Source organism: Ornithodoros turicata, chromosome 3 (genome assembly GCF_037126465.1).
Source record: "Ornithodoros turicata isolate Travis chromosome 3, ASM3712646v1, whole genome shotgun sequence".
NCBI lineage: Eukaryota > Metazoa > Arthropoda > Arachnida > Ixodida > Argasidae > Ornithodoros > Ornithodoros turicata.
Window position 1 is genome coordinate 97,551,877 of NC_088203.1, and position 12,271 is coordinate 97,564,147.

At 47.4% G+C, this 12,271-nt stretch overlaps 1 long non-coding RNA gene across 1 annotated transcript in view; it reads left to right on the forward strand.

The window, feature by feature from the left end:
- LOC135388947 (uncharacterized) overlaps positions 1–12,271 on the forward strand; it is a 311,228-nt gene that overhangs the window by 294,093 nt on the left and 4,864 nt on the right. The window lies entirely within an intron of this gene.

Here is a 12,271-nt window from a genome sequence, read left to right on the forward strand (position 1 = left end):
TGAAACTAAGTTAGGTTGTTCTACGAGGTTATTCGATACGCGAGGTATTCATGTCTTTAAGTTTAGAAAAGCACGGGATAACGAAATACTATTAATACTGGAAGAATGTCTTGGAAAATTCCAGACAGAATTCCTCCGTGTCGCCCCAGCGGATGACCTTTGAAATGAATTTAAGGGAGTTATATTTCATTGCCTCTAATACGTCCCGAAAGGTCACAAGGGCATGTGCTAAACACAGTTCGTGGATGACTAGAACTCTCGTTCACATAAAACGACAAACTGCTCGCTGTGGTAAGCGAGTGAAATCGGATCCCTCGGGTTAACTTAAACTCACGACTACGTAATTTAAAGGGAATATTAAAAACTGAAGTTAGAAAGTCCGTATTGTTTTCCTTCAATAATACCGGTCTGTCAAATTTTGTGAAAAATGACCCAGCTAAGTTTTGGCGATATTTGGCGTCGAAAGATAAAAAGGAGATTAAGCTCCGTGTCGATGGCACTATAATGACCCACATGTGATGACCCACATAGTGTTGCTTGTAAGTTTAACAATTATTTTCACAGTGTATTCACTAAAGAAAGCCAGGAATGCGTTTCTTCGTGTCGTTTGCAAAGTGCCATTGATAATCCCGTGTTCTCCCTCGAGGGCATTTTGAAGCTTTTGGTAAACATTAGAACGAAAAAGAGCTGTGGACCTGATTGCATTCCGAATGAATTTTTATTTCGTTACTCCAACTGGTGTGCATTGTTTTTGTGACTAATATTCATAAGGTCATTTGAAGCATGCAGGAATCCTTCCCACTGAGTGGAGGCTGAGTACGGTTGTCCAAATATACAAAGCTGGAGATTCTCTTTGGACTCTAATTATAGGCGCATAGCTTTAACGTGCATCAGTTGTAGAATAATGGAGCATATTCTTTCTGTACACATTATGTCATGCATAGAGGAACATAGCACACTTAGCACACGACAACATGGTTTCAGGCCTATGCTTCAAAACAGTCACGCAGCTTATGGAGTTTCACCATGATTTAGTCAAAGAAATGGATGAAGGTGTTCAATAGACGTCATTTTTATAGACTTCGCAAAGGCGTTTGATTTAATTCCACAAAAGAAATTCTTGATCAAACTATGTGCCATCCTCAGTAATACGAATATTCTAAAGTGGTTGCAGTCATACTTATTGCAAACAAACAAACAAAATGTAGAAAAGAGTTTGTTCAAATAGAACTCTTATTCCGGCTTACTTGATATAACGACGGGAGTGCCGCACGGACCTCTGCTAGGACATTTATTATTTAACTAATTCATTAATTTATTATTTATTTACATACCCTAACGGCCCTTACAGGTCATGACACTGGGGGTGCACATTAATGACAATGCATTAACCAGAGCCATTTATTTTATTTCCTAGGTGTGTGCTTTCAGACAAACCTTGCATAGAATATGTATGTTGACTATGTTTGTCAGAAAGCGATGCGGAGACTATTCCAGCGGAAGCGGAAATTATGGGACTCGATATATCATGTTAGGTTAACCGCTTATAAAACACTTATTCTACCAATTCTGGAAAACGGTTATACAGTTTGGGACTAGTACGTTATTTGTCATAAAAAAAAAAAAAAACACTTCAGCGCGTGCAGAGAAAAGCAGCTCCATACATACGGAAATACTTCCGTACGACAACACCTGCAGCCAGTTTGTGTCAGAATGAAGTTGCTCCCAATTGAAGAACATTTTAAAGCACTACGTCTAAAACAGCTTTTTCGCTTATTTCATTCTCATTATCTTTTCTTGGTGGATGATGCCTTAAAGTCAAGACATGAACATCACTTTGCGTTGAAACCATTCTTAGCTCACACAGACACTTTTAAATTCTCATTTCTCCTTCGTACGGTTGAGGACTGGAATGGTCTCCCAGCCGCGATTGTAGCAGAACGAAGTATCAATACTTTTGTAAAAAAAAAAAAAAAAAACTGTTACTGTGTTTGATGCCGGCCACTTCCTGTAACGACCCACAATGCCACAATGACCCCTTCCCCCATTTTTTTTCTTTCGTCTAATAAATATATTCCCCTCTCCCCCCCCCCACACACACAATGACGTGAGCAAACAGTATTGCTAAAAGAAATAAATATCATACCAGCCGCCAAGGGTTGCAATATCCTGAGAGCACTCTCTGTTTGCAAGCATACGGGGGTCACGGACGAAGATTGGTTTAGATCTTGGGGTACCACAAGGGAGTGTCTTCCAATTCACTTTCACTTCAAAATGGTAATGGCAGCCCTAAAATCCTGCGTTAGCCGAAGAGTGAAAATTTCCCTCTATGCCGACGGCATTTATATTTGGACTATTCAGAAATCGAGGCCAGCCGTACGCCGTCGTCTTCAGCTTCGCTGGATAGGATTCGGCGGTATCTCACTGAAGCAGGCATGGATATCTCAGCCAAAAAAAAAGAAAGAAAAAGCAGCAGCGCTGGCTTTTACTAAGAATGATATGCGTCAGTCCAAGCTTTCCATTGGTAGTACGCCACTCAGACAAGTACATCACAGAGTTCTGGGCGTCATCCTCGATTCCAACCTGTCCTGTAAGAGGCATGTCGACTACTTAGACACCAAGGCCCACTGGTAGATATCTGTCATCCGTCACTTTGCCGGAGCTAAGCGGGGAGTGGATCAGAAGTCCCTTCTAGCCCTCCATCACGCTTTAGTTGGTGGCACACTTGTGTAGAGGCTTCCTGTCCTGCATAGCGTCTTCCAGACTCAAGAACAGCGAATTAGGTGTATACTTATGTGGAGGATATGTCTTGGTTTCGCGAGGTTTTGGGTTTTGCTTGCCGTGCACTTGGCGCTCTTCTTTCCTTTCTGAGGGCCACCGGCCTCCTTCACGAACTGTAGGGATTTCCTTCCCTCGTCATCCTTTCATGTGAACCTTTTTGGAATGGGGTAGGGTCCTGCACTCAACGCAGGGAAACATCCCACATCATCATCATCCATTCATCTATATTGTTGTTGTTGTTGTTGGTCGAGAGCCGCAGAAACTCGAATGGTGATAGCCGAAGTCCGTAAGTTACCGATAGAAATCCTCCGGCAGATGGAAACAATTCGCCATTACATGTGCCTCTGGACGCACTACCGTCGTCATCCCATTCTAGCAAAAATCTATCGGCGAAGCCAAAATGCTGTCTTCAAGTGTCTCACGAAAGCCAGGCCCAAGCTTCCTCCGTTCATAATTCACCCAACAGTTCCCACAACGCCTCCGTGGTCGCTTCCGCTCCCATCACTCTCTCTATCTGCCCCTTCCCTGAAGGTTCCAAAGCACCAAGTGCCACCTTTATTTCTTCAACAGTTGGCAGCGGACGTGATGCACCTCGAATATCCTGGCGACAACAACAACTTTGTTTTGACTTTGGAGAGTGGGGAGGTTCATCGCCAAAGGCGATACTCTACCCCAATGCTGGTGGGGATGTGGGGAATAAAATAAAGAGCTCCTTCACAATAACGAAAGAAGTCCTATGGTGTCCAGACCCGTCACGTGGTGAAAGGAAGAAACTGAGAGAGTAACAAAGATATAAACACTTGATCTCAAATCCGTCGCTGACGTGAAACTCCAGGCCTCCTGGCCCTGCTGCTCCAGGTCTCCTGGCCACGTTGCCGTCTTCACTGATGGATCTTCCACACGGGAGTGTTCGTCGCGTGCTTTTGTCGTCCCATCTGAGGCCGTCTCACGTGGTTACCGCCTCTCACGTCGTACGTCATCAACATCGGTGGAGCTACACGCCATCCTACTCTTATTGAAACAGATATCCCAAGTTCCTCTGCGTGTCTCGGTGGTCTATGCCGATTCACGGTCTGCTCTGCAATGTGTGGCAACAATGGGGCTTCGTGGGTCACTAGCCCCCATCGTAGTAGACATTCTCCACCAAGTTCAGTGTCTACATGATGAAGGACATCACATATCCCTGCAGTGGATTTCTGGTCACTGCATAAGTTTAACAGGCAGTGAGGAGGCTGACAGAGTAGCAACTGCTGCCAATGAGTCCCCAGCAGCCGTGACCATCGTGGTGTCGGGAGGTGACAGAAGGACCCTGCCAACTGCGTGGTTTCAATCCTTGGCTCTGCAGCAATGGCGCCGGAACATCACGGCTCAATCTCTCATGTCTTTGGTCATGTTTTCTTTCCCTGCCCGTTTAGTACGCCATTTCTCCTCCCTCTTGCGCAGACTCCGTCTCAATGTGGCGTTCACCCCACAATTCAAGTACATGCTGTGACACAAGCCTCTGTTCCACCTGCAGTGTTGTCGCGAACACCCTGAAGATTCGTATGGAATGTGCACTCTACTGCTCGCAAAACCGGATACTGTGTGACGAGCATGCCCGTATCAGCAAGAGACGGATAACTTAACTGCACTCATTGGCTCCTATGACGATCCTGTGCTCCATCGTCTGGTTCTTCACCTGTTGATGCACCTCCTGTCGTCCACTGAATTCCTCCAGACGCTTTAATTTTTTTCCTGGTATTTTCACCCTTCCTTCTTCATCTTCATATAATGTTCCACGTGCAGTGGAGTAGGGTATCGCACCACCTTGTTGAAACACCCCATCTCATCGTCATCATCTATTGTTCTTGTTGTTGGTGTGCAATATACTGCACGACAACCTGCAGAATGTTTAGTATGGGCGAACGACACCATGTGTTCAGGCCCTCGTTTTCATCGTAAATGCTCGCAGTGTGTTGCAAGATGCACGGTAGTAACAATCACCCTCATGATGATTGCAAAAGGAAGAAGCAACGACTAAAAAGAAAAATAATTTTAAAGAACGTTAAGGTAGACTAAGAAATGAGAAGTGAACAGATATTCTATATTCGATATTCCGAACCTTCCAAGAAAATTATTTATGAAATGTTACATCGTTCTGCCTAAAATTGCACGCAAGGGACAACCATGGCACTTCAAATGACAAAACTTCATGACACTTCAACTGGCAACTTCAATGACATAAGGTAATGACGAACAGGGGTGTCGTTCCTAATATCAAGCTTTCGTTACGCACGTGAAATGGAATGTCGAGCGATCGTATTCCGAACGGTTACCTTTGAGACCCACTTTGACACTAACGAGTGCCATAATCCTTTTGGCGTCCTGGGGTGGCGCGGTTCGGGACTGCCCGATAATCCGCCAACCGCTTTTCGCAGTCGCACGAATATGGATTACAGGACAGTGCTCGTACTTAGATACTGTCTGATTCTCTCCTGCGTCCGTCACAGCGTTGGCGTTTCTATGGGTTCCTAAGTAATTACAGGGTGGAAATTTTCCTTGAGGAGCTTCAGGTTATAAGAGTATCATGTGCCGCAGTGAATGAGCACCGCTGTGGTCACTAATGACCTCTTCCAGTCCGAAGCAGCTTTGCGTTTTCATCAATTATCCTCACTGCCAGATCCGGTCATATAAATACTGCAACGTTTCAGCTTCCTACCCACGCAACATTCGTCTTATTTCCGTTGTATCTGTAAGCTTGAACGTTGAATGACACATAGGGGCTAAGACTAGACTGAGAATAGGCAAAAGGATAAAAGATCCGGGTCTTCGTGATATACTCACAGTAAGTGCATGTTTGAACGGAGCTCCAGTTTCATGCGGATCCACCCAGAGTGAACTGTGTGTTGTTCAAGCACAGTCTTCATCCACTATTTTCTTGGTTTGGGGTCCATTCTCGTCGAAATCAAAGAAAAATGAAAAATAAATGGAACAATAGGGTTCATTCAAGAGCCACCGGTAACAGTTCGAGCTAAAACTGGTACAAAAGAGAAAAATAATAGGGAGAGATTAAATTCGTCACACGACAAATTCGGCTACTAAACCATAAACAGCCCCCCTTTTCCAAAAAGGGGGAAAACAGAAAAGAAAAACCCACAGCTTTCGCGATAACTACCGGCCAATGGCTACATAATCTGTCAATGTAATGCTTTGGTTACTTTAATATTCCTAGCGCAATGAATAAGCTTGCATTGCATCGCCGCTTCCTATTCTCAGTGCCGCCCGTGAGCTTTGACCTCCACTATCTGTAGCGCTCGCTCGAATGACGTTGCGTTTGAGTCTGAATCAAAAAGAAGGAAGAAGGAATGGAATTCGTCACCTGACGGATCCTGCTACTCCGATAAAGATCTCCTGAATGGATGAACCCCACAAAAAGGAAAAAAGAAAAATGAAGATAGAAAAAGAGAAAGGAATCACCACTGGCGGTCATTGAACTGTGTATGCACATGCATGTGTGAATGGCGAATTTAGGTTTTTTTTTTTTCTAGTTTTATCTCGCGAGTTTGAGCAGTATCACTACTTCAGCGACGATGAAGCTGACGATGATAACAACAACAACAACTTTAATCAACAACAGGTTGATTAAAATAACTTTAAAATCAACCTGACGATGATAGTAGAGGAATTAGAAGGGAAGTTTCAGGTCTATCCGCGAGTGCCGCGAATATTTGATACTGTTCATAAACAGCGATGAACAGCACAGCGATGAACAACAACAGGGAACAACAAACAGCGATGAACAGTATCAAATATTCGCGAAGTCAACACCCTTATAAGGGTCCTGTGATTTCGTCTAAATGTGTCTCGTTATCACCTGCGCTCCTTACTTTTTGTTTTACTTTTCGATGAATTTTCTGGGTGCAATATCGCGCAAACATCACAATTTTGCCACACATTTGCTCTCTCTCCCTCTCAAGTATCTTCCTCCTGTCCCTTATTATTATTATTATTCTTGTAGAAAGGAAGGAGAGCGACATCATTCTCAGTGATGTGTAGCTCTAAGGGTGTTGCAAGCGTGCAGCGCCGGTCCTGCACCTCCTTAAAAATATAGCCCCCGTGACGCCCCTAAAAACTCCGACGCAATGCAGTGCACTTAGGAGTCCAAAACTTCCCCAAAAGGAGGCAGTCGGTGCAGTCGTCCGCATTCTCCTGCGATACATCACAATTGTTTCCGCCGTTGCATTTTTCACCGTCGTAGCTTACAAGCTTCTCCTTCCCCTGGAGAAGTCGCTCGCGTTCAAAGGTAAACCCTTTGAAGTCACTCTGCGCGAAGACTTGAAAACTTTGGAGACACTCTAGGCTGGTAGTATGCTCCACTAGTCCGAGCAGAGACGTGACTGGAGTTGAGATGTTGCAACAGTTGAGGGTGGGGGGGGGAGGCGAAAGAACGTTGACGACGGCATGACCAAGGCAAGTGCTGTTAGCTAAGGCACTGCGACACATTTTATGGGATTAAAGTTGAAGGTTTAAAGTGTGTTAACGCGTCGATTTCTTGCAAATCCGAAAGTTAGGCTCTGGAGTCGGGAAAAATAGAATACGTTAGTGGTACGAAGTTGCGATAAACGGGTTTCTTGTCGTACCGCTACAGCTTTCTCATTGACATTTTGGCTCTAGGCCTTATAATTAAAAACTAATTAATTTCACCAATTAATTAATTAATTATAAAACAAAAATAGTTTTGAGTATCCTCACACCACTGGTAACACTGTGCTGTGCGTCTGTTTTGGTTGCGATGAGCCATTCTATTTTGAAACTTTGGCTCATTTTTCGTGAAACAGTCTGCGTATGAGATGATAGTATGATGGGCCATTTCACCACCCTATGGCGTTTAAAAATAAAGTAGAAATGGTGGTTCCACAAATATGGAACAAGCAACTCCAACGCGTTTGAAGCAGAGTGCCTAACGAACATTATGGGTTGGAGGTGTGGTGGGCGTCGAGTGGGGTGGCGTGGGGGTTAATGATGGAAGGACAGGACACAAAAGACAAAATGAAAAACTAGAAAAAAAAAACAATAAATCGGTTATATGCGCGAGAAGTTACGAGTACGTTAAGTTCCACTCTGTGCAAGTGATACCGGCTTATCGTTGTTGATTCCAGTCATGCTTGTGGTCAATGCTCTCTGTGTAGCTGTTCTTATTGTTACGAAGTGCCACGTGTGTACGAGAATCCAGTACATATAACATGGAAACTCAGGGCGGATTATTTCCTCTTTCACAGACGGGCTTGGTACCAGTCTCTCAATATCCGCTTTAACGCCTCTGAAGCTCTCAATAGCACGATAGCTTTATTGCAGCGCGACCTTCCTAGTTGTTTACTCTATATAAGTCCAAATGTAAGTATCGCAGCACTAAGATCACTTGGACCACACGTGTACTGCACCTCACATCCCCTTCTCGAAAGCGGAAATTGCCTCTTCAAAAGGAAACCCACGGTGTGTTCCCGAGCAAAACGCTTATTTTGAGCATTTTTGAGCATTTTCATTTTGAGAATTTTTATTTTTATATTTTTTTGAGAACTTTGAGCATAGAATTTTGAGCATTATTACGCGCACAAAACGCTATACATCTGGCACCGTAGTCGCAGTGCTCTTCGCGTCATTGTCCAGCAACTTCCACCGACAGCAGACTTACCTGCAGTTCAAGCTATACTTGTACTTGAGCCTCTCCTTCGTGCTGGCCACTTCCTGACGCCAAACAATGAATAACGGTCGGTCTCGGGCATCAATGGTTCGTTATTTATCAACCACGATCTTCCAGATGGAATTCACACAGCCTGCAATCGAAGTTGTCTGACTTGCGTCCGTTTGTGTGGCGAAATAGATTCCCTGTGTTGGTGCATCTCGGAATGCGGCATTAAGGGCGAGTTTCGTCTCTCGAATTACGTGACCTTCGTCTCGGAGCCCCGTGGCCAGAGTAGCCGTGCTGCGCTCTTTGTCCGTGCCGACCTCCCGGTGATCCAGCGCGACCTGCGTACAGTTGGGATCGGCCACTACGTCTGCTGCTCGGTTCGTGTGGGTTCGCTTGACGTCGCCGTCGTCTCATTATACATCGCACCGTGGGTCAGATACAACGTGGATGGGCTCACTTATAGCTGCCCTTCCTTCGCCTTTCGTGCTTTGCGGATACTTTAATGTCCACAATGAAGTCTGGGGCAGCATGCGTACCGATACCAGAGGCAGCAACTAGCAGACCTTTTCACGGACAAGAATATCTGCGTTTTAAACGATGGCTCACCAACTTTCATCTACCCGTCTTACCGCTCTTCCTGCCTTCACCTCACCGTCGCGTCGGCGTCCATCGCCCATCGGCTCCTCTGGGGTGTCGATGCGGACACCCTTGACAGAGACCACCTACCTGTTCTGGTCGGTATCCCGCACGCCCGCCGATCCTCCATCTCTCACTCCGTCAAGTGGACCGATTGGCAACGATTCCCACAAGTGCTCAAGCCTTCCCTTGGAAGTGACGGGTTCAGCAATGCGCAAGACTTGAACAACACAAACAACAACTTTATTGCGAGATGATGAATGGGGAGTTCCATCGCCAGGGGCGATACTCTACCTCATTGCTGGTGGTGATGCGGGGAATGAAATAATGAGCCCCTTCACAATATCGAAGCGCTATGATATCAATTAAGATGAACAGATCATTTAGAACAGAGCGTTGGTGGGCTGGATGTGGCCAGGGACCAAGCAATTTTGTGAGAGAGAGGGAACGAGAGTCCAGCTGGACAGCTGGAGTCCAGCGCAAGACTTCTCTCGCGCTGTGGCCTCCGCAACCCAGGAAGCAACCACACTGCACCGCGTCCCACTTCAGTTTTCCGCTACAGAAGCAGAATACGAGCGGCTCCGTGCACTCCAACGACGCGCCGAACGGCGAGCACGGCGCACCCTCCTACCTCATGACCGGCAGGCTGCGAAACGGGTACAGAAGGCTGTTCAGCGACGCCTCCAGAAACTCACGGGGAAGCGTTGGTGTAGCTTTGCATCGTCTCTATCGCCCCGCACACCTCTGTCTCGGATTTGGGATGTGCTTAAGGGCCTTTCGACACCTGTAGCGCAACGTCACCCGTTCCGCTCCTTGTCTCTTGCCACATCGCGCACCGAAATTCACATTGCAGAGGACTCTTGTGCCCGCCTCACCACTTTGCCTGCTTCAACTCAAACTGCTACTAGTCCGATGCCATCCACCAGCAACGCAGCCCTGGACTTACCTTTTACTCTCGAGGAGTTAGACTCTGCCCTATGTGCATCGCCCCAACACACTTCTCCAGGTGCGAACCAGATCTCGTACAAGGAACTCCTGCATCTTCCGCATGTGTGGAGGCAGCATCTCTTACGATTCTTCAATGACAGTTGGCAGCAGGGGCGAATCTTTGCGGAATGGAAATTGGCGATGGTTGTCCCCTTGCTCAAACCCGGCCAATCGCCACATCACCTCACTTCCTTCCGCCAGATAGCTTTTACCAGCTGCGTGTGTAAAACTCTGGAACGATTGATTTTCACCCGTCTCACCTGGCACCTTGAGAGCGGTCGTTTCTTCCCGAAAACAATGATGGAATTTCGCTCAGGCCGTTGGTTAGTCTATAGTTCGTCATTGCTCTGGTCAGTGAGACGTAGCAGGCTCGCGCGGACGGCTTCCTGACCGCTGCTGTTTTCCTGGATATCAAGAAAGCCTATGACAGTGTTCGACATAATGCAATCCTTACGGCTCTCCGGGACGCCAACGTAGGGGTATGCTCCCTATCATGGATCCGAGACTTCCTCGCAGATCGTTCCCTCTTTGTCCGCACTGCTGACGGAGATACCGCATTGTATCCCGTTCACCAAGGCGTCCCGCAGCGTACGGAAGCGTACTCAGCCCCCTCTTGTTTGACATCATTATGGCCTCCATCCCTGCTCAGCTGCAAAGCCACACCCACTTCACTATCTATGCAGATGACTTTGCTCCTTGCAGATGGCTGCTTTGATGACATCTCTGCTCTTCGTCGCGATGCGATCCAACGTCGCCTACAACGCTCCTTGGACACAATCTCCCACTACCTTGCCGACCGCGGCCTAGCCATCTCATTCGCCAAGGCTGTAGCCATGGCCCTTTCACGGAGATCATTCCACAAATATCCACTCTTCATCGACGGTTCACCCCTAACCTTTATCAAAACCTGCGTTACCTGGGCTTCACAATTTACAGTGGCCTCACATGGTCATCTTACGTTAACGCGCTTGTTACGAAAGCCTCCAGCCAGGTTAATGTCCTCAAACGTATCACATGTGCGTCCTGGGGCCAGTGCTGCCAGGACCTCCACCGGGTTCATACGGCTTTGCTTTTGGGAACACTGCGATACAGCCTCTCGATCCTTCATGCCTTCAGCTGCACCCAAGAACGTACTCCAAGCCCGAAGTCTATGTGTCTGTCCTGGAGTCCTTCGAACAACGAAGGCATATTCCGTACTCGCCGAAGCTCGGGAGCAGCCTACCCCCATTCTGCGGGACTCAGCCACCCTGCGCGTCTACGTCCGCTGTTTGACGCAATCTTCTCACCCCCTTCGCCGCATTGCTGTGAGCTGCCCTGCGTCCACTTTTGCCAATGGAGTTGCCCGTTTACGAGACTATCTTCCGTCATCGACACCTGTCCCTTCTTTTGTGCCAGCAATGTGGACATTAAAACGACCTCGCATTCACGCTACTATACCGCACCTTTCCCGAAAACAGGCAATCAGCCCTGTGGTGGCCCAACAACTCACTTTGACCCACCTCACCTCTACTCATCCGCATTGCCGATAAATCTTCAACGATGTCTCCGTAATGCCTGACGCATCGAGCGCAGCGTTTTACGTCACCGATACAGACAATGAACAGGCCTACAAACTGCCCTACCCCATGTCGTCCACCGAGGCTGAATCTCGAGGCTGAGGCTGAGGCATCGTTATCGCCCTGGAATACATTTCTGACTTGCCACTTGGGAAATGGGTCGTCCTCACCGACAGCAAGGCATGCCTCCTCCGCTTGCTGTCGTCCCGCCCCAACCTCATACAGGATATAGCCAGTCTGATCACGCAGCCGTACAACAGGCTCCGCGTCAAGGGTTATGTTTTGCTCCTCCAGTGGGTGCCCGGTCATGTGGGCCTGACCGGTCACACAAGCGCAGACGCGGCTGCAAGACGAGCTGCCACAGCCGCTACTTCTGCCACTGCACGTCTGCCCCTTAATGTCTGCAACAAAATGTCCATGGCCAGACTCAGAGAACAAGGAACAGTCAAAAACAGGGACAACGACACAAGAAGACACACAAACAGAGGCTCCATGTCCATGGCCACCCTCCTTAGTCCCGTTCCTCGACCTATCCAGTGTGCCGTCACCACAGCCCTGCTCCGCTTCCTGAAAGTCTCAGGCCTTGAGTCTGCCCTCTGTCTGGGCTTTCTTGTGCAATATCGTGCCTGTACTGCACTGACTC